The 18,635-nt window shown below is 43.0% G+C and overlaps 1 long non-coding RNA gene across 1 annotated transcript in view; it reads right to left on the bottom strand.

Annotated features, from left to right (window-relative positions):
- The window catches only part of LOC132331467 (uncharacterized), a 111,088-nt gene extending 98,549 nt beyond the window's left edge, over positions 1 to 12,539 (bottom strand). The window contains exons 1-2 of the long non-coding RNA XR_009487594.1: positions 11,944 to 12,539; positions 11,591 to 11,731 (exon numbers count right to left, since the gene is read on the bottom strand). This is a non-coding gene — a long non-coding RNA (uncharacterized LOC132331467). The remainder of the gene's footprint in view (positions 1 to 11,590; positions 11,732 to 11,943) is intronic.
- Between the last annotated feature and the right edge of the window lie 6,096 nt (positions 12,540 to 18,635).

An 18,635-nucleotide genomic window follows, 5' to 3' on the forward strand; every position in this document is an offset into this window, starting at 1 on the left:
TTATCACAGATCCCAGGAAGGGCTCAAAAAATCCCTCAAGGAATCTCCCCGTTTAAGCATCTAAAAATAGTTCAACAGCCTGTCCTCTACTCTTCCAGAATAAAACTCTTCATCAATTAATTTTTGGGTACACACTTAGGAAATGTGCACCGTATCCCATCAAGGAGCTGACAAAAACTTTTTGTAGTGTGAGAAAATTGTTTATATTAACCCAGCGTGGCACAGCACCAGCAAGGAGAAGGATGAGTTTTGCAGGCTGGGAAGGAACCTTCTGGGCTGGGCTTCAGCAGATCATTCATTCTACAGATCCCTTAAATATTAAGTTATCACAGACTCTAACACTGGCAGTGCCACATATCCTGAGAAAGGTGTCACTTAAAGACATAGCATTCCATAATTGCATGGTTACTGTCCTAACTGCCACATTGACAAGAATTATATTTTACCTCCAAAGAAAATTGAAAAATTAATGACGTATTCATGAATGACCCCCTCAAATCAGGTAATGAGCAGCAGGAGACAAAGCAAAGTGTCTATTTTATATACAGTAATGGAGGAAAAGCCAGAATTCCCACGACCAGCCAAATGCCACTGATGATAAATGCAGGTAACTCTGGGGAAGGTACCCAACAAACCAGGCACAGGGATTAAAAGGGCATTCCAAGATAATGAATGTAGTGTTTCATTTCTGCCTTATATAATTTTTCTTCACCTTCAGTCTTTTAAAGTTTTCCCCCTTTTTTTCATTTTGTTTTTATTGGGGGTGTCTGCTCTTGCTACACCTTGATGGACTGCTGAGAGTGTGAAAAGTGACCACCTTGAAAAACTCACATTATTTCAGTAAATTATGCACATATATTCTGTATAGGGTCTGGGGATTTCCTGTTCACTGTAAATAGCATTTCTTACTTTATTCCTGCAAAGCTTTACTATGCCTAGATGCAGGACTGCTTTTGTTGTACAAGAGCAAAGCCACTCCTTGAGAAGCTGTTTGGAAATAATAATATTAAACTGCAAACCAAACAACACGTTGCCTTCCTATGTTTAATGAGAGCTTCATTTTTCTTACTTTGCCAAGCCTGGAAAAATGCTTTCAAAATTAAATATCATTCCTGAGCCCTAGGGGAGGTTCAGGTTGGGTTAGAGCCAGACCTAATTGAATCCGAAATTAAAATATTTATTGAGTTGTAGAATTAGAAGTATAAATATACAAATTCTTCCAAAACCATCAAAAGCCTTTCCAAAGAGAGCATCAGACTGTAGTAGTCAGAGGCAGAATATGGCCAGAGTGTATTTAAACAAAACTCAGAAAAAGCCATAGAGAAAAAATCAAAGCTTTCCTTGAAATAGACCTTGTTTGATTAAATGCACAGCATGATTATTTTGGCTTTAGTTCACTGTGATGTTGAGATCTGAGTGGTTTAAATCTTAGTGCAGGCTTTCCACTGCTGTGTGTTTACAGAGTTATTCACACCTTTGAGAAGTATTTTCATGGAGATGGCAAAGTGGCCCCAAATTCAAGTGCTTTTGTTATTTCACCTACTATGTTAGCAAGTACAATAAGTGATCACAGAATCATAGAATCACAGAATGGTTTGGGCTGGAAGGGACCTTGAAGATCAATTAGTTCCATGCCCCCTTCTACTACACTAGGATACTCAGAGCCTCTCCAGCCTGGCCTGGAACACTCCCAGGAATGGGGCAGCCACAGCTTCTCTGAGCAACCTGTTTCACCACCCTCACTGTAAGGAATGATTTCCTGCTATCTAACCTAAAGCTCCTCTGTTTCAGTGGAAAGCCATTCCCCCTGTCGTGCCCCAGGGTGATCAGCACATGCACATCCTCTCTGTGCTTTGCTGACTGGGCCAGCTGGGAGCACACCCTGGAGAGCAATGTCCCCTTCCTGTCCCTGCTGCAGGACAGGGTCAGGATCAGGTGTGCTCATGTGCTGAGTGTGCATCTCCCCAGACAGGAGAGGAACCAGTCAGCACCTGCTCTGTGGAGGAGCAGAATGAGCAGCAGCAGGAAATAAAACATAAATGGAGGGCAGAAGCAACTGAGAACACTCATCTTCACTCATGTCTTTTCACCGCACTGAGAACAAAAGCCCTGCTCCAAGAGAAGGCAAAGCTCACCAATGAGACACAAAAACATGAATGTTTTCTGAAAGTTAAACCATTTCTAAAATCATCTGGAGTCCTGCAGAGGACCCCGTTAGCACTGGCACAAGGCATGGTGGCTCTGTGGGGGCTGCTGCCAGGCGAGGGACTGGCACCCCAGAGCTCCCTTGGCTATAAACACATTGGAGGCTTTCATTTCATATCGCTCCCTGCTTGAGCTGAAATGATTTTACAAGTTTTGAAAGCCTCTGTATAACCTTTTTCCACAAACTTCCTCAAGTCCAGCAAACCCATCTATTATTCCCCTTAATATTTGGCAGCAGCCAGCTGGAGGCCCTGTCCCTGCTCTCTGCTGTGCAGGCTGCTCAGTGCCCTCAGTACCATGCAGCTTCTTGACACTGCCCTGCCCAGCAACATAAATCCTTTGCTATGCTTGAAAGACAAATTTAGAGAGAAAAGAGACATTATTGAGCTCCATGGGAGGGCAGTAGTTTTAACTCTCTTTTCTCACACCCCACATCTTCCAGGCTGTCCTGATTCTGTGGCAGCACTTGAGGAAGAACACTCTCCAGCAGCTGCAAAGCATCAGCAGATATGGAGCTGCCAGGGCTCTTTCCCCTTTCTGTTTTGTGGAGGGATACATAGCTGTGCAGTGAGAAAGCAGGACATTCATCCAGCTACTTCTGCAGAAGAATGAAGACATCTCTCAGACAAACGCTAACATCATCTAAATATTAGCAACCACCACATAACCACTACTCAGGCATGTCTCAGAAATACCGGTTTAATAGTAATATTTTCAAAGAAAAGCTGAGGGTCTTTCTGTCACAGAAAGAACATTTTTCAGAAGCATGCAGGATCCAGAAACATGCACTGGAATGCACAAGGGGGGTCCCCAGTGCTGCTGGCCATGGCTGGACAGTGCTCAGTCTCTGCTGAGTTATGTACAACATATTAAATTCAGGTTCAAGGCAGTGCTCCAAAGCCCCAGGTGAGATCAAGGGCCAGTGCACCAGGCATAATGCAAGCCAAGGGCTAGGTAGTTCCTACCCTGGATGCTGCAGATTAGGTAGCAGTGGAAGCATCACTGTCCTTGACCAGCCCCCAAGGAGCCATGACAGGAAGGGGATTGCAAACTCTACTTTCCTATTGGAAAATCAAAGCAGAGTGAGTTACTGAGCCTTACAGGGGAGAAATCTGTGAAAGAGCTCAAAACTGCCAGCCCATCTCTGACCTCTCCATCCTGATTCTGAAGCAGACAGCCACAAGGTCTGACTGTCACACAAGCACACAGGGACAGAAACCACTGCTCTCGTTCAGTGTTGCCAATTGGTTTGATACTGCTCATGTCTCTCACCCATTTGGGGCCAGCAGCAGCTGCCTGCCTTGATGAGACTCAAAGCAGGGTCCCAGGGCAGGCAGGGGCTGGCCACATGTGCAGCATACCCGAAGCAGCTTGAGAGAACCACAGCAATATCAACATTTCCAGAAGCCCTTTGTTTGTAGGAGCACAGACCACACATTTATTGCATTTCCTCCTGGACTAGGGTGACATTCTGATTGAGAAAAGCACTGACAGGAACTCAGATAATGCATCACAAATTCAATATATTCAATACAAATGAACAAACACCAGAATTTCTGACCTCTAGCCACCAGATCACTTTTGTAATATGATGGCACCTTACCAAGCTATTTCCTCCTGGTTCAAGAGCCAAATGCTATTTGCTGAAAGTCAGTTCAGTTTGTCTGAACTTAATAAAATATCCTTCTGCAACAAAGCATAAGGATTTTCTTCTGAAAGAAATTAATAAACATTTGACAACTTAAACAAACTGAACCCCACTGAAACCCTTTGAGGCTCAAACATATTGCTTTTTTTTCTTCCCCCAAATCACAGATTTTAATAAATGGCAGGAGTAGACCATGTTATACAAGGGATTGTTATTAAGTAGATTTGGGAAAACACTAAATGTCCAGTGTCTGCCTGCTCACTGAAACAGCTGAGACAGTGGTGGTCCCATGGCTGCAGCCATTCTCTGCCACGGGGGTTTGGATCTTCAGATGATCTTTATTTGAAAATGTTCAGCTCTTGAATTTGCTCCATCCTCTGCTCTCTACCTTCCTCAGAATGCTGAAGAGAGTTTTTGCAATGATCAAGAGACTACCAATAGTGTCATAATTAATTTGGCAATAATATTAAAACTATTGCTATGTGGTTTTCAAAGTAGTTTTTACAACAATTTTCTATGTGAAAACAGAGCAAGTAGCCAAGCAAAAAGCAATTCTTATACAAGCTGATTTCCACTACTGCAGCAAAGAAGCTTAGCAAAAGAGATCATCTTCTCCTTGTTTATGTACAGTAAAAGACACAGTGAAAAATAATAATAATTAAAAATCAAAAAGCTCATTAGCTAACTGATTTCAAGAATGATGCTGGTCTGTGAGTGTTTTTTTTTAAATGATGCAGTCTTTCACAAAGATGAATTTTAACCCAGCCTCATGTAAATGCTGAGCTGTTTTTTAATGACCACAGTAGTGGGGCAGCCCCTGAGTGAGGTGACACCTGAGGGCAGTTGGGCTACCCAAGAGTTACTGTAATCACTTAGAAAAGTGCCTTTGAAACCTCCTTTTCCCAAAAATAATGGTACCTCAACAGACTGTGAACTTCACTTCTCTGTCAAAAGGAAGAATTATTCTGTTGGTGACAGAAATAAATGCTTTCAGATTACTGAAATGATTATAAACAAGGGGAAAATAATTCATTTTGAGGTTTTACTTAAGAGACAAAACCCATTAAAATATGGTCTTTCCCCACTGATGTCTGCAGCCCTCTGCCAGAGCGTTTAATGTCAGCAGGACTGTGCCTCTCTTGTAAGGAGAGACTCACTCTGATGATTGCAAATGGAAAGACTGAATAATACATGCTGCTGAGCAAGTCCCGTGACTGGGAAAAACTCGCTCCCATCTCCTGCTGCTGCTTTCCCCATCATCATCATCGGGGCTGTCTGATGCTGCAGCAGCGCTCGCAGGGCGGCCACTGCCACAGGGCCAGCGCTGGCACTGGGAGGAGAAGAGCAGGTTAGGAGACACATCAGAATGGAAGGCAGCAAGAGACCATCCCTGGTGGTGATGGGGTTATCACAGCTTGGCTCTTTCCTGGTTATAATTTCCTGCAGACACAGAGGGACAGTGGGAAAAATCAACCTGTACATGTTCCCGTTAAAACCACTAGCGTGGTCTTTATGCCTTTCAAGATGAAAAAATAAACCTCAGAGTATCAGTATCTGAATCCAGGAATGCATTCTCCTCCTAATTGCACAAGATCTCCAGAGCTGAGAGTGTCTGTGTTTTCTTGGTCCCAGCTAAGGATTCAGCAGCATTCACAGCACATTGAGCACCCCACCATGTTCTGTCTGGGGTGGTTACAGCAGCCCCCCAGATGCTGGGGGCAGCTGGGACAGGCTATCGAAGGAGTTGTGAATCTCGGTTAAGCAAACTTCCTTCTCAACAGAGTGTTCAAATAACCACTGTTTTAAACATGGCATTTCACCTAGATTTCTTTGTAGCAATCTAGTGCAATAAGACATATCACCAGATGAGAATTATCAGTAAAATGCACAAAAGTGCAAGAACCAGCCCACTAAGTTGCTTTGAGAGCTGGCAGGGAAGGAAAGTGAAGATGCAGATGAGTGAGTTACTTGTCTGGCTCTCAGGGTCCAGAGGTTAAACCATAAGAAATCAGGTGCTAGCGGAATAAAGGAATGCAGCCAAAATTCCACTGCCTTGACATGTGGGCGAGGATGAGTGAAATGTCTCCTTTCATTTTGATATCACTTTCCTGAGCAACTGATGTTTACACATTTAGGAAGAGTCACAAGAGATAAGATACTGTTTTTTCACTGGAGGAAACAAGTCTAACCCACAACAGAAATCTTTCTCTGTGTTTTCACCATAGTGACAAAGTGAGTCCTCTCTTTTCATTAACAACATTGTACCTGTCAAACAAAAGTCAAGTCAACAACAAATGGCTTCTTGAAACATTAGATCTTGACATGTGAGGTCTTTGCTTTCAGTTAATGGAAACAGGCCATCATAAGAAAACTTGACTGTATCCTCCTGGTGTCCCTCACCTCAGAAATTGCTGAAAGGCACCAATCAGTGTGAGTGGGAATTCTGTATGGCAGGCTAGAACAGGCTTGGTCCCTGTGTCTTGCAGGATATAAGACAGTACATTCTTGCAAATTTATTTGCAACATTTTGCCTGCTCCCTATAAATTTGCTTTTTGTTCATTCATGCTTACCCCACTAGCAGCTAAAATTTATCACCAAGGCTTATGTAAAGGTTTGATGTAAAGGTACCCATGAAAAAGGGGTAAAAAGATATTTTCCCATTGCTACAGATATTCCATTCCAGTGCTTCCTAACAAGAGCCACTTTGAGGCTTATCAAAATGGGATAGAAATGGTTTCATCAGTGTGCTAGTGCTCCCTCAGTCACACTCTGACCTTGGGCAGGTAATTTATCTGTTCTGTGCATCAGTTTTTCCTTCTACAGAAAGGAGGAATTGAATTTTACCTTATAGGGGCATGCTGCGAAGCTACAGAGTTTTAAGGGTGACAGAAACAGACCAAATAAAGGGAGAAGATACAAGACCCTGAGACAGATCCAGCTCTTGGGTTCATTTCCCAGGACTTTGCCCTTACAGTGCAAGGCCAAAAGAATTTATTAAAAAAAAAAATAGATAAGACTTCATGAAAGTTAAACATTATATTAGCTGCTTCTCAAAGTCGTAACATTAAATTTAAAACTTCTAAATTACAAGAGCTTTCAGATCAAAGTGTTACACAATAGCCCAAATGGAACAGAAATAAAAAGGCATTTATATCCAACTGCCCTCCTGCCAGCCACTCCTGTCAGGCTGGGCTCAGCTTCCAGTCAGCAGCTGCAGTGAACACAATGATTTTCTAAGCTGCAACAAACTCTGCTCAGGAACCTCCCAGCTGCTGTCACCCCCACGCTGCAGTTGCCATCCCAGCAGAGCTGCAGTCCCTGCCCTGTTGTGGCACATCCAGAGCACTCACACCCAGCAGGGATAGCAGCACACAAAAACCCAACTGCACTGCTCTGGCCAGCCTGGTGTCTGCTCACTGATGGACAAGGCAGATCAATGCACTCCCCACAGCAAAGGAGAGAGGCAGGAAATATGAACTGGGTTCAATTCAGAGAGTCCCTGCTCATGGCAGCCCCTGATTCAGGTCCATACCTCCATCAGGAACATGTCCACTCTCCTACTCTGCAGCAGGGAAACAAAATGACTCTGAGACATTTGTTAAATCCCTGCCCTCCTCACTGCTTTTCTGGAGGATTTTTATTTCTAGATTTTATTTTTCATTTGTTTGGGTTTTTTGTGGGTTGTTTTTAATTTCAGTGATAAAAGTCTAAAATCATTAAATACCCTCTTGACTTTCTCTCTAAAGACAGGTCTGGTTCTCAAAACTGCATTTTAGAAGGCAAGAGGCCCTGGAGATGGGTTCTGCAGGAGCAGGACACATTTTCTGACAAGGGCAAAGGGCAGCCAAGGGGTTGTGGCCCAGAGCTGCCAGTGGCACTGCTCAGCTTTCCTGCTGCCCTCCCTGCAGGGGAGGCTCCCAGCGCTGCTGGGACCTGCAGAGCCACAAATCCCAGCTGCTTGCTGCTCCTCTTGCCATCCCTCTCCTCTCAGCTCTCCAGGTGACCAAGTAGACCCTCCGAAACACCTTGTCCCAAAAGATTCATTTATGGCAATTTCTCAAGCAGCATTGCTTGTGAGGTATTTCTGTTAATTAGACCTTTTGGCTACTTGATATGCCAGAAAGCTCATATTTTTCTACTCTTCTGCTTTTGAGTTGTTGTATTTATTCAAGATGAAAGCCAGATGTTATATTAATAAGAGAACTGCCTTTCCTAAAGGGAAACATTCATCAGGGGAGAAGCAGACATTGTAGCTTTGCTGTGAATTATTTAAATTCCTCCTTTTTTTTTTTTTTCTTAGCAGGAAATCCAAGAAGATGTATTTGAAAGCAATAGTATTGTGGCTGCACAATAAAAGCCATTTACCCTAATCCCTTTTAAAACTGGTAATAGGGATTTAAAAGTATTGAAGCTTAAAAATGTTTAAATTTGAAGGAAAGACAAATATAAACCCAAAATACTGGGAAAGAAAAAGAATGTTTGGATAATTTATACAGCAAATACTTTACAAATCCAACAACAGATAATTACTATCAAACCAGCTAGATTTTTTTTTATACCCAGTGGCAATTGTTTTTCCTACAGAGGCTCTTCTCCCAAAGGGTTTTAGCAGAAATGGACCTAAATGACATTTTGCTTTATGCTGATAAAAAGACACATTCTACAGAACATCTCCTCTGATATTGTGCTGGATGGGTACACTCTGATTATTTTCATAGGAAGGGTGGTATGGGAAGACTGGGGAACAAGTCATTTGTGCAAAGATAATCTTCCCCATGGTACTGGCCAGGTGGTTCTTGGGCTGTTTCTGACACCTGGGTTTGTCACCTGAGGAGCTGTGCTGGCTGTGACTCCTGGTCCAGTGCCAGAGGTGGGAAATGCTCAGTCAGTGTCTAGTCTTTCCTCTCCTCCTCAAATTTCACTTCAAAGTGGCTGGAATGATACCCATAGGAGGAACAGTGGAAAATGCAGTGTTTTCTCTGTATGTAAAATTCAACAGCAAATAAATACTTTTCATGGAAAAAAAAAAAATTGAATTTACAACTGACTGATGGCCACAGTATTTCCCTGTGACTGGGACAAGAGCAGCCTCAGGCATTGCCCCACCCCCTGACCCTGCTGTTGTGGGTATGTTGCTCACACTTAGTTGTGATCTGAGTCCTTTCTAGTGCCAAACATGGCTTAGAAATCTAACTTTAGCAGCATAACTTTTTAAACAGATCCAAGCTTCTCACACATCCAAATGAACAATTTGAAAGCATCCCTCCCATGTATTAGCTATCACTTTAATATTTAAATAAATGAGATTATATATATCAGATATTTCTAATACCATATATTTGTAAAAATAATCATAATCCTGAAACCTCATTTACTGAGTCTTGGAAAACTTTTTGAAGTTGTAGTGAAATTATCTACTCATAGAGAATGTTGTATCTTTATTATTAAATATTTCCATTATGCCATTTCTGGAATATTTTTAGAATTATTATAATCTGTTGTAATAAAAAGAAGAGCACTGGCATAGCTATTTGACAGAATGTGTTCCAGTTGAATGAGCTAATTAGCTTTTAATAATGAGATCCAGCCCATGGACTTACAAAGCAAGCTACTGGAGCCTAATGATTTCAAAAGCTATCACATTTACAAGTTAATGTACTATAAATTATTCATGAGCATCTTATAAATAAGTGTAATAACTTATTTGCAGGGCTAGTGTTGCCTTAAAATGAGGTTCTTCCGAAAAGTGCCTTTAGAAACAGAGCTTTTGTGTGACCCCATATCCACCCTGGTTTTTGGTACCTTCACATAAAGTTGCAGAAGTTTGGATGTTGATGGTCATTCACCAGCTCAGAGTTCCTTCAGCCCATGTCCCTGCTAAGCCCTGACAGTCCCCATGGTTTGGGAGGGAGCAGAGGCATCAGAGGCACTGGGGCAGTATCCAGCTTTTCTGAATCCCTCTCCTAATGGCAGAGAGTTACTGCCCATGGCTCCCTTGATACAGAAACCAATTCCAGGGAAACTTCCCAATGCTGAAACCAGGAGAGCTGCACAGAGGCACCAGCAACACTCTTCTTTGTCACACAGCCCTTTCTTTTATGGACAGGTTTTGACTCATCCAGCAGATTGAGATACCCTCCCCTGGGTACCAAGCACCTGTGATAAGTCAGTAAATTTTACAAATTGAAGAAATTCTTTCTAACCCAGTCTTTGTCATTCTCACCCTGAAAAATAGGCAGAGTTTCAGTAGCAGAAGGTGAACCAAGTTCACAAAACATAGGTCAGGATTGGTTCAGGGGATATTCTACAGGTGTTTAAGAGTTTTGACCCTGAAGGAGGAATGCTAATTTAGAGGGAAGGATCTCTAGGGGTCTGGGGACTAAGGGCAAGAGGAGGAAAGGGCTGGCTTGGTTTTAAGGTATTTACTCTTTTGCCATGTTCCTATTGCCTTTCTTGGCCTGGCTTAATGAATTTCAATTATCAACTGAAACAGGCCTGCAGCTGCTCAGGTCAGGGCTTCAGTTTGTGTCACCTGGGGATGCTTTTCTTTGGGGTTTAGAATAGTAAAACTGGCTCATCAAGGAATTGCTTTGATTTGTGAGAATATTTGAAAGTCAAATCTTCTAGTGCACAATCATCTCTGCCAAACATCACTTTTTATGCAAAGAGAATCCCTCTTCTATGAGGGATTTTTTATTTATTTTATATACAGGTCATAAATCTACAAGTTCTAATCCTTGTTTAAGACCAACAAGCACACAGCAAGATTAAGGCAGGAATGCTTTCCCTGTTTAATTGCCTGAGTTATATCTTGGCAAAGTTCTCTATGATTTGTTTGTTTTCTAATGGATGGTACTCTAGGCATTTTCTCCATTTTGTTATTTTGCTTACCACTGAGGGATCTTGGGTGACTCAGAAACATAAATTCCTATAGAACTTCAGACTTTCAGAACAATCCCTGCCATTCCAGTCAGCCATCATCATTCAGGATTGTTTTGGGTTTGATTTTACTGAGTTTTTGAGCCACAACACAATCTCTTCAGGCCTCAGAAGGAACTATGTGGTCCTTCTCATACTTCTTACTTGATTAGCTAAAACTAGCATTTTTAAGGAACAGAGTGTCGTCTTAGATTGCATGAGTTCTAACATCATTATAGTGCAAGGATTTCATATCACCAAAGCTTCATACCTGATCAATGTTCCTTGCAAGCAGCTCCTCTCAGCACTGACTGTTCCCAGTCCTTGCAGCAGTCATCTGACTCCACATCCCACCAATCCACTCTTTTATACCACTTGTTCTTATTGGCTACAGGTGTGGCCTGTTAAGATCAGGCCTGCTTCTAATCTTTGATAATTGGTCCAGCTGCAACTCATTGGGGGATAAGATTACCTTCTATACCACCTTCATTCACCCACACTGTATCCCCCTACAACAGAGGAAACAGTTTATTTCACAATTGCTCATTGAAAGCCAGAGGATTGTATTTTCTCTTGAAAAAGTAACTTGGCGATGTTTATGTATCTTATCAGGAAATAGGATGAGGAAAGATACTTGAACTATGTTCCTCTTACTCACTGGTTACATGGAGAAGATGTTCAGTACAAATTTGAAGGAGCAGAGGTTCATTAGATGTGTCAAACTTGAAAACCACAATTGTTTCATTATCAAAGTTCATTTGCACAACCAGAGGAGACTAGCTTGAGTTAGAGGATTTCTAGCAAAGTGTTCTATTTACCTTGGTGGTCAGCTCAGGATCATGGAGTCACTCCTCAAGAGATGCTAATTATTACCACGAGGCCCTCCATCTTCTTGTATCCCTTCAAGCAGCATTTTGGCCCTGCTTTCTCCATCAGGAGTATGTAGCAACCATAGCAAACTGTGATAAAAGGCAGATATGTAAGCACAAATATCCACATGTGCATGACTTGCCCCCCCAACACACAAAATATTATAGGAGTCCAAACTGTCTCCCCACAGGGAAAGGAGCACACTATTATTTAAGAAAATTATACCATTTTTAAAAGGGGACAAAACAGCACATGAATCTGTGAGGTGATATCTTCCACTTGGTATCTTCCCTCAGCTCACCTCAAAATTCATTCATGAAGTTCAGTCCCAGTTTTTCAGCAATAGCAAACAAAGCTGATGGGTCAGATGGTCTGCAGGAGGCTAAGAGGGATAACAGCAGTTAAAATACTTCTCTATGTTTGTGTAAGAGGTATGAAAATATATTCAAACCATATTCATCAAAAAAACCATTATGGATATTCAGTACTTCATGAACACTGTATCTGCTGTTAGCTGGGCTTTTAGAAGGCACCCCCATGAAGCTCTGGTTCAAAAAACAGGTCGGTGTGATTCACTTGCAGGTTAGAGAAATCCTTTCTGCACAAGCTATGATGAGGTCCTTGAGGAAGACGCAAGGAGCATTGTCAGTACTTGGGCAAGCCCAAATCAAAGTAGTTTCCATAAACATCCCACATTGGGGAAAAAAAAAAAGAAAAAGAAAAGGAAACAGTTTTCATCAATCAATTTAAATTACTTAATTTACAAAATGTTGAAAAAAACAATGCACATGTTTGCTGACATTTCTGAGCTGAGTTTTTTCTCCTCCTTTAATTAGTAATTTATTAAATGTTTTAAAACTATCAGGGCTTGCCAAGCAGTTCCATCAAGCTGCATCCTTCAATGAGTTCATGAGTATTCAGTCGAGTGAAGAACAAATGAGCAGTGTCAACAAGACCTTCAGCTAACAGGAACCAGGTGGGGTTTGACACAGTATTTTCAACTTGTGCGTCATCGTGTTGCATTCTTGAGCCTGGTGTGACTTCCTGGGAGCAGTGCCAAGGTCAGACAAATCATTATTTACAGCTAATGACATCTTGAATATCACATACACCTAAATTTTTCTTGTCCTTGTTTCTTTTGAACTGCCTCTGTCTTCTTTTGATTCTGACTGCAAGCTCTTTGGAATAAGGATTTCCAACAGTTTGCAGTGTTTGGGAAAAGGCTGGAGTCTCTAGAGATCAGCCACCAAAGCTGCACTCATCAGGAGACAAGGGCTGGCTTTACAGGCACGTGAAACAGCACTTTCCTCTCCCCAGGGAGTGGTTTGCTGTCCTGAGCTGTCACCCAGCATAAGGTCACAGAGTGAATGAGGGACTCCTCACCCTGCAGCCCAAATGTGAGGGATTCATTCCTAGAGCACAACTCAGCTCCCTCCTGCCTTTCTGCTGTTCCCCAGCTGTTGTGTTTCTGCCCAAATTCAACTCTCAGCCACTCAGGCAGCTCCTGGTGCCTTCTCCTCACTACAGACAAAGTCCTGCCATGCAGAGCCCAAGCCCCCCCTTCCAGCCCCTTTCCAAACCTCCCTTAGCTGCTTCAGCCTCCACTGCAACCAGCATGGTCCCCTCCGCAGACAGCCAGGACCTGAGCACAGTCTCCATCTCCCTTCTCCAGGGTCAGGGTATGGCTGCATTTTGCAGATTCCATCTGCATGATATCTGTAAGATGCAATTTCTTATATATTAAGCCATTTAAAAAGTTTCACTAGCACCACATCTCCCATCTGATAAAATCTTCCCTCAAAAACTCAACCTTGTAGCTCATCCCCTTTCAGAGACCCTTCAGTGGATCTCTGCATGGCAGGTCCCTGCCATCAGCAAACCCAAACCCATTGCCTCATCACTCACTGATTCCCAGCTCCAGGCAGACATTTTGCAGCTTCACAGGCAGAAACCTCTGTAATTTTCCCCCTTCACCTCCTTTGTTGATTTAACATCTTAGAACAGATAATTTTAAGAGCCTTTTGGACTGAAAGGCTTCCCAGGTGCCTGCACCATTACCCATTCCCTATGTTTACGCTGAGCATCCAAAACCATCAACAGACAAATTAGACTCTTAATTACTGCAACAGGAAAATGAGCTTTACTATTAAAATCAGAATGATCTCTTGTTGGAATAAAATTTAAGAAACATGCAGAACTAGTAAAAGCACCAAGTGGACAAAGAATCATAAAATTATTTGGGTTGGAAGGCCCCTTAAAAATCATCTAGTTCTAACCGCCCTGCCATGGGCAAGGACACATTTCACTAGACCAGATTGCTCCGAGCTCCCTCCAACCTAGCCTTGAACACTTCCCAACATGCTTTGGTATAATTTCCCTAATATATCTGGTCAAAGATGGACTGTTGATACATGTTTTCCTTATAAAAAGCACCTCTTAAAAAATTTCTCCTTATCCTTCTTCCTTAAAGTCTCCAACTTGTTTGGCAGACAAGAGTTTGCCATTTTGTAATTATTTTGTTATCTCCTGCATTTGTAGTTCATCAAATCTCTCATTAGTTGCTTATCCACCAGGAATTGGAGATGATTATCGCTCTGCTGCTTTGAATTTATACTTTGATATGATAATTTGCTGTCTGAATTTTATCAATAAGAGCCAGAAGAAGCAGCCTGAACACCCTGGCTGTAATTTGATGAAGGATTTGTGGCCCTACTTGGCAGTTCTTTAACCATCGATCTTCCTCTGCAGGGACTTCACCTAATGCCCCCGTCTGCCATGCAGTGAATTAGGTTGTGGTGCAGGGGGAGCAGTGTTTATTCCAATATATTATTTCCAAGTCAGAGTGTCTAAACAGAGTTTACAGCCTGTATGGGAAGGGATGGTTAGAAAGGACTTGTTTACAGCCCTGAATGCACACTTCTCCTGGAATTTATTAAGTAGGTAAATAGCCCGAGTGGTAGTCAGAGCTTGTCTTTTGTGTCCAGTTGTAATTCAGCTGTAACTCCATTAAAAAGATTGTCAATGACCTTTGCTAGTTCATTGTGTATATTTGAGGGAAGAAAAGGGAACTTGTTCTTCACTACTATTTATTCAGTTATTTATGTAATAAAAAGCTAATGCCAGACAGGCCTCCCTGCTAGCACTAGAACTGCATCTGAGCAGAGCAGTAACACCAGTTTGCTGGTTGCCCAGTTTTTGAGAAGACAGCCACATTTATTTTTGCAGAAAACACAAGCAAAATTCAGCCATTCATCTGAACAAACATTCACCCCAGGGTGATGGTCCCTGCAGGGGCCTTGGAACTCATTTTGGTTCAGGAACAAAGGCAGTGTGGGATGTCCCTCTGCACAGCTCATCCCTGCCAGCCGTGGACTTGAACACAACCTCCTGGTGACCTGGCACCGCAGCCAGAGACACCATGCCCCAGCCAGCACTGCAGTCACAGGGGCAGGGCTCTGGGCTCAGTGCAAGGCTAGACTAAAATAATTAAAGTCCCGGGTCAGCTGCATGGACAGAATGTCGCTGTCACCAAGGCCAAATTCTCATAGTTTTACAGCTCCCAAAACAGGCTGCCAGCCTGCACCTGAGGCAACATTTCTATGACCCTTCACCAACACTGACTAAATAAATTCAGAAGGAAGATGATGACAAACAAAAAATTGGAAGCAACCATAAAATTCTGTCCATTTGTGTTTTTTAAGACAATTCATGTTTGTAAATGTTCCCAGTTCTTGGACTCCTTGGCTCAGCAGCTGCTTGCCTGGTTGCATAGCAACTTTCTCTCTGCTTCTGCTTGCCAGAATCAAAGGGCCACATGTTGCATAAAATAATTAGAGTATTTCTTGGCTCAGAGGAACTGAAGTTCAAGCAGGCTGGCTGGCACCTTGCTGCCTGCACTGCTGTCTGACTCCAAACTCCCACCTTGACAATAAGTGATTTTCATAGGACTGAAATCACAGACCTATCATTTGCCTTTTTTTTTTAAGGGCACAGTATGGTCCCTCCTGTCACTGGCCATCTCCTGCTCTGAAAATTAAGATTAAAGGGGTCTCTGTACCAGAAGATTATCCAGCATCCTTGTAAGAAAACCTGGGTTTAGTACCATCTGGATTAGAAGACCCAATGTTCTCTTAGTCTTCCCCAGTGAGATATATGATGGCTATTTAATACTTCATAAAGATGCCAGACCTGACTGTGACAGCATCTCTGGGTGCCAGTCATGGAAGTGATGGCAGTCAGCTCTGGACCCTCAGTCAGAGCTATGAAACACACACCAGCCCTGGCTACAGCCTGGCATGGCCACAGGCCATGCCAGCCCATTGAAATACTATTGAGAAAGCCTTTGTTTATTGGGTTGACAAAAAAACCAATAAAAATCACTCTAAAATGAGACATTTTACAAGGTTTTTAGGGCAAAAACCTGCTCAAGCTTAAATTGACAAATGACTGCCTTTGATGGAAATATGCAGATACACACCTACAAGGATCCAGCCCTGCTATCCTGTGTTGCTGCTGTTACTCGGAAATGGGTGTATGGATTTAACAGAGTCCTTTACCTGATCCTAAAACTTCCCCACATTTTTTTTCTTTACATCTCATAATTTGCAGAGGACAATGTCAGAAGGAAAGAAATGACAGTGAACAGTCACTCCATCCCCGTGCAGCAGCTCTGAATCATGTGGGCAATCCAACACAGTCCTTGCTGTGCTTTTGGGCCAGACCACCCATCAGCAGTGCCAGGGTTTGCTGACAAGCAAGAGAAAAAGGCTCTGCCCTGGCAAGCAACCATAGAGCTCACAGCAGCCACGGGGAAAGCCCACCCCTCTGTGGGGTCAGCTGGCAAACAGGGCCTCCTGAGCTGTGCACACGAGCAACACACAAAAGCTCAGTGGCTCAGCCAAAGTTCCCAGCAAGCAGCTTCTGAACATCCTGCCACTCCCTAACAGCTGAGACAGAATTGTCTCCTTTGTTCCTCTTTCCAAAACCCCACACTCCTCAGTTTTTCTCTGTGAGTCTAAAGTGGTGGCTCAGATATAAACCATGGGAGGAGAATCAGCCCTATCTGGCATCTACCCATATCCTCTGGTGCTGATCCTGCACCAGCTTCAGAGAAGTCACACTTTATCTATATCATCCTGAAGGAAAGGAGAAAATTTGACTATTTTCATCATCCATCCCCTTTCCTAGCACATGAAAAACAGCTTACCTTGCTGGAAATACATTGCAATCTCAGATTTAATAGATCTAGGAACTTCCAAAGATAAGACCAGTGCTGGATTTGATCTGAAATGTGCAATGAAGAAAAAAAGGCTAGAAGCTCAGATCATTCTTCTTAGTCTCTGTACAACATGAAAATACACATTTTTGAAGATGCTGTTTGCATTAGTTTCACCCTAATTATAATGCCTTTTCCCCTTAATCACCACAATTTCCAGTGAAAAAACACTCTCGATTTCCCCAATCCCAGAAACATATCTTCAACCCTCTAAAGATTAAATTTGAGCAGGATAAGGGCAGAGACAGGTCACCTACTCACCTTACTGCAGGGTCAAACTTTCACAAGGAAAAGTCCAGCTGTGTCTGGATCTAGAACAACTGGTATCCAAGAGCACTAATTTGGGATGCTAATTGATCTGCAGGCAGGTACCTCCTCAACTCCTCTAATTTCTAAACAATGTCTGGAGACCGAGGTGTATTATGTTTGTGCAGGGCATCAGAAATATGCAAATTATGTATATGTGTGTGAAGATAAATACATGCTAATTAGCAAATACTGGTTTTAGGGAGAATGAGGTATCTAAGGATTTTTTAAAATTTGCCCTCAGCTGCAGGAAGTAGTAGTACTGTGCTCAAAATATTTAGCAATACATAAAAAGCTGGTCCTGATCTTCCTAACGACATAGAAATTATTTGAGATTACCCCAGAAAGACTTTGTTTTATTATAAGCCAATATACTCCACAAGATTTTTTCCACCCACATTTCTTCCCAGCTGTGTGATGACTGTAGAGTGTAAGTGCACACACAGAGTGGGCAGGAGGCTGGCTGCAGCTTCTTGAGAGCTCAACATTTGGATGAAACATTTCTAAAATTCTTCAGTCATCTTTCCAATTTAAAAAAAAACACAATTATCTTATCTTTTCTCTCACTATAAAGCTTCCCCTCCTGAAGAATGTCTTAATGCCCAAGTGCTGCTGTGCCCATCCCATGGCTGCAGAGTGACCTGCCATCCCCATGTGCTCCCAGGCTTCCCAAGCCCTCCAGCCCCTGTGGGTGCCTGAGCTCTGAAGGAGGAGCATACTCAGTCTGCTCTCAATCACTGTCCTGGAAGGTGCAAAGATCTATCCTGCATTCCTTTGGAAACCACATGCCATCTGATGGGGATTTACCCACAGCCAGGATGCTTCACTCATGGTGTGATTTTACCTTAAATCCCTTCATTTCCCATAAACACCAGCATGATCCAGGCTGAAAGGTGTGCTGAGCTCCTGCTGGCCCAGCAGTGATGCCCAAAGAGGGCAACAGCAGACACAGGTGAGGAAACACTCAGCTTGAAGAATCCTATTTTGGCTCTTTCACTGGGACAAAAAAACCACTGAGCAATTTGTAGCTCAGGTGAGCAACTCCTCTCTTCACACTGTCCATCTAAGGGAGAAAAAGGGGTTTTATTCTGAGAAAAAGACATTGTATTTTCTGTCTCGCCATCCTCCCAGGCTCACACTGACACACACCTCAGCACCCACAGCCATACTCTGGGCACAAGCTGGGGCTCTGGGCAGTGAGTGGAGCTCCACTCCTGCTGCTGCCTATTTGCAGTGTAAAATCCTGTCAGGGAGCAGCCCAGATCCACCACCCAGCTTTGCCATTCAAACACATGCAGTGGTTAAGTGGGGAGTATCACCTTTGTGCTGCTGAGGCCAGCCAGTGCCATGGGCAGCTCTGGGGGTTTCCATGTCCCTGCCTGACTCCAAGGTCCCAGGGTGTGTGGGATCCA

This window comes from Haemorhous mexicanus, chromosome 10 (assembly GCF_027477595.1).
Source record: "Haemorhous mexicanus isolate bHaeMex1 chromosome 10, bHaeMex1.pri, whole genome shotgun sequence".
NCBI classification, from domain to species: Eukaryota; Metazoa; Chordata; class Aves; order Passeriformes; family Fringillidae; genus Haemorhous; species Haemorhous mexicanus.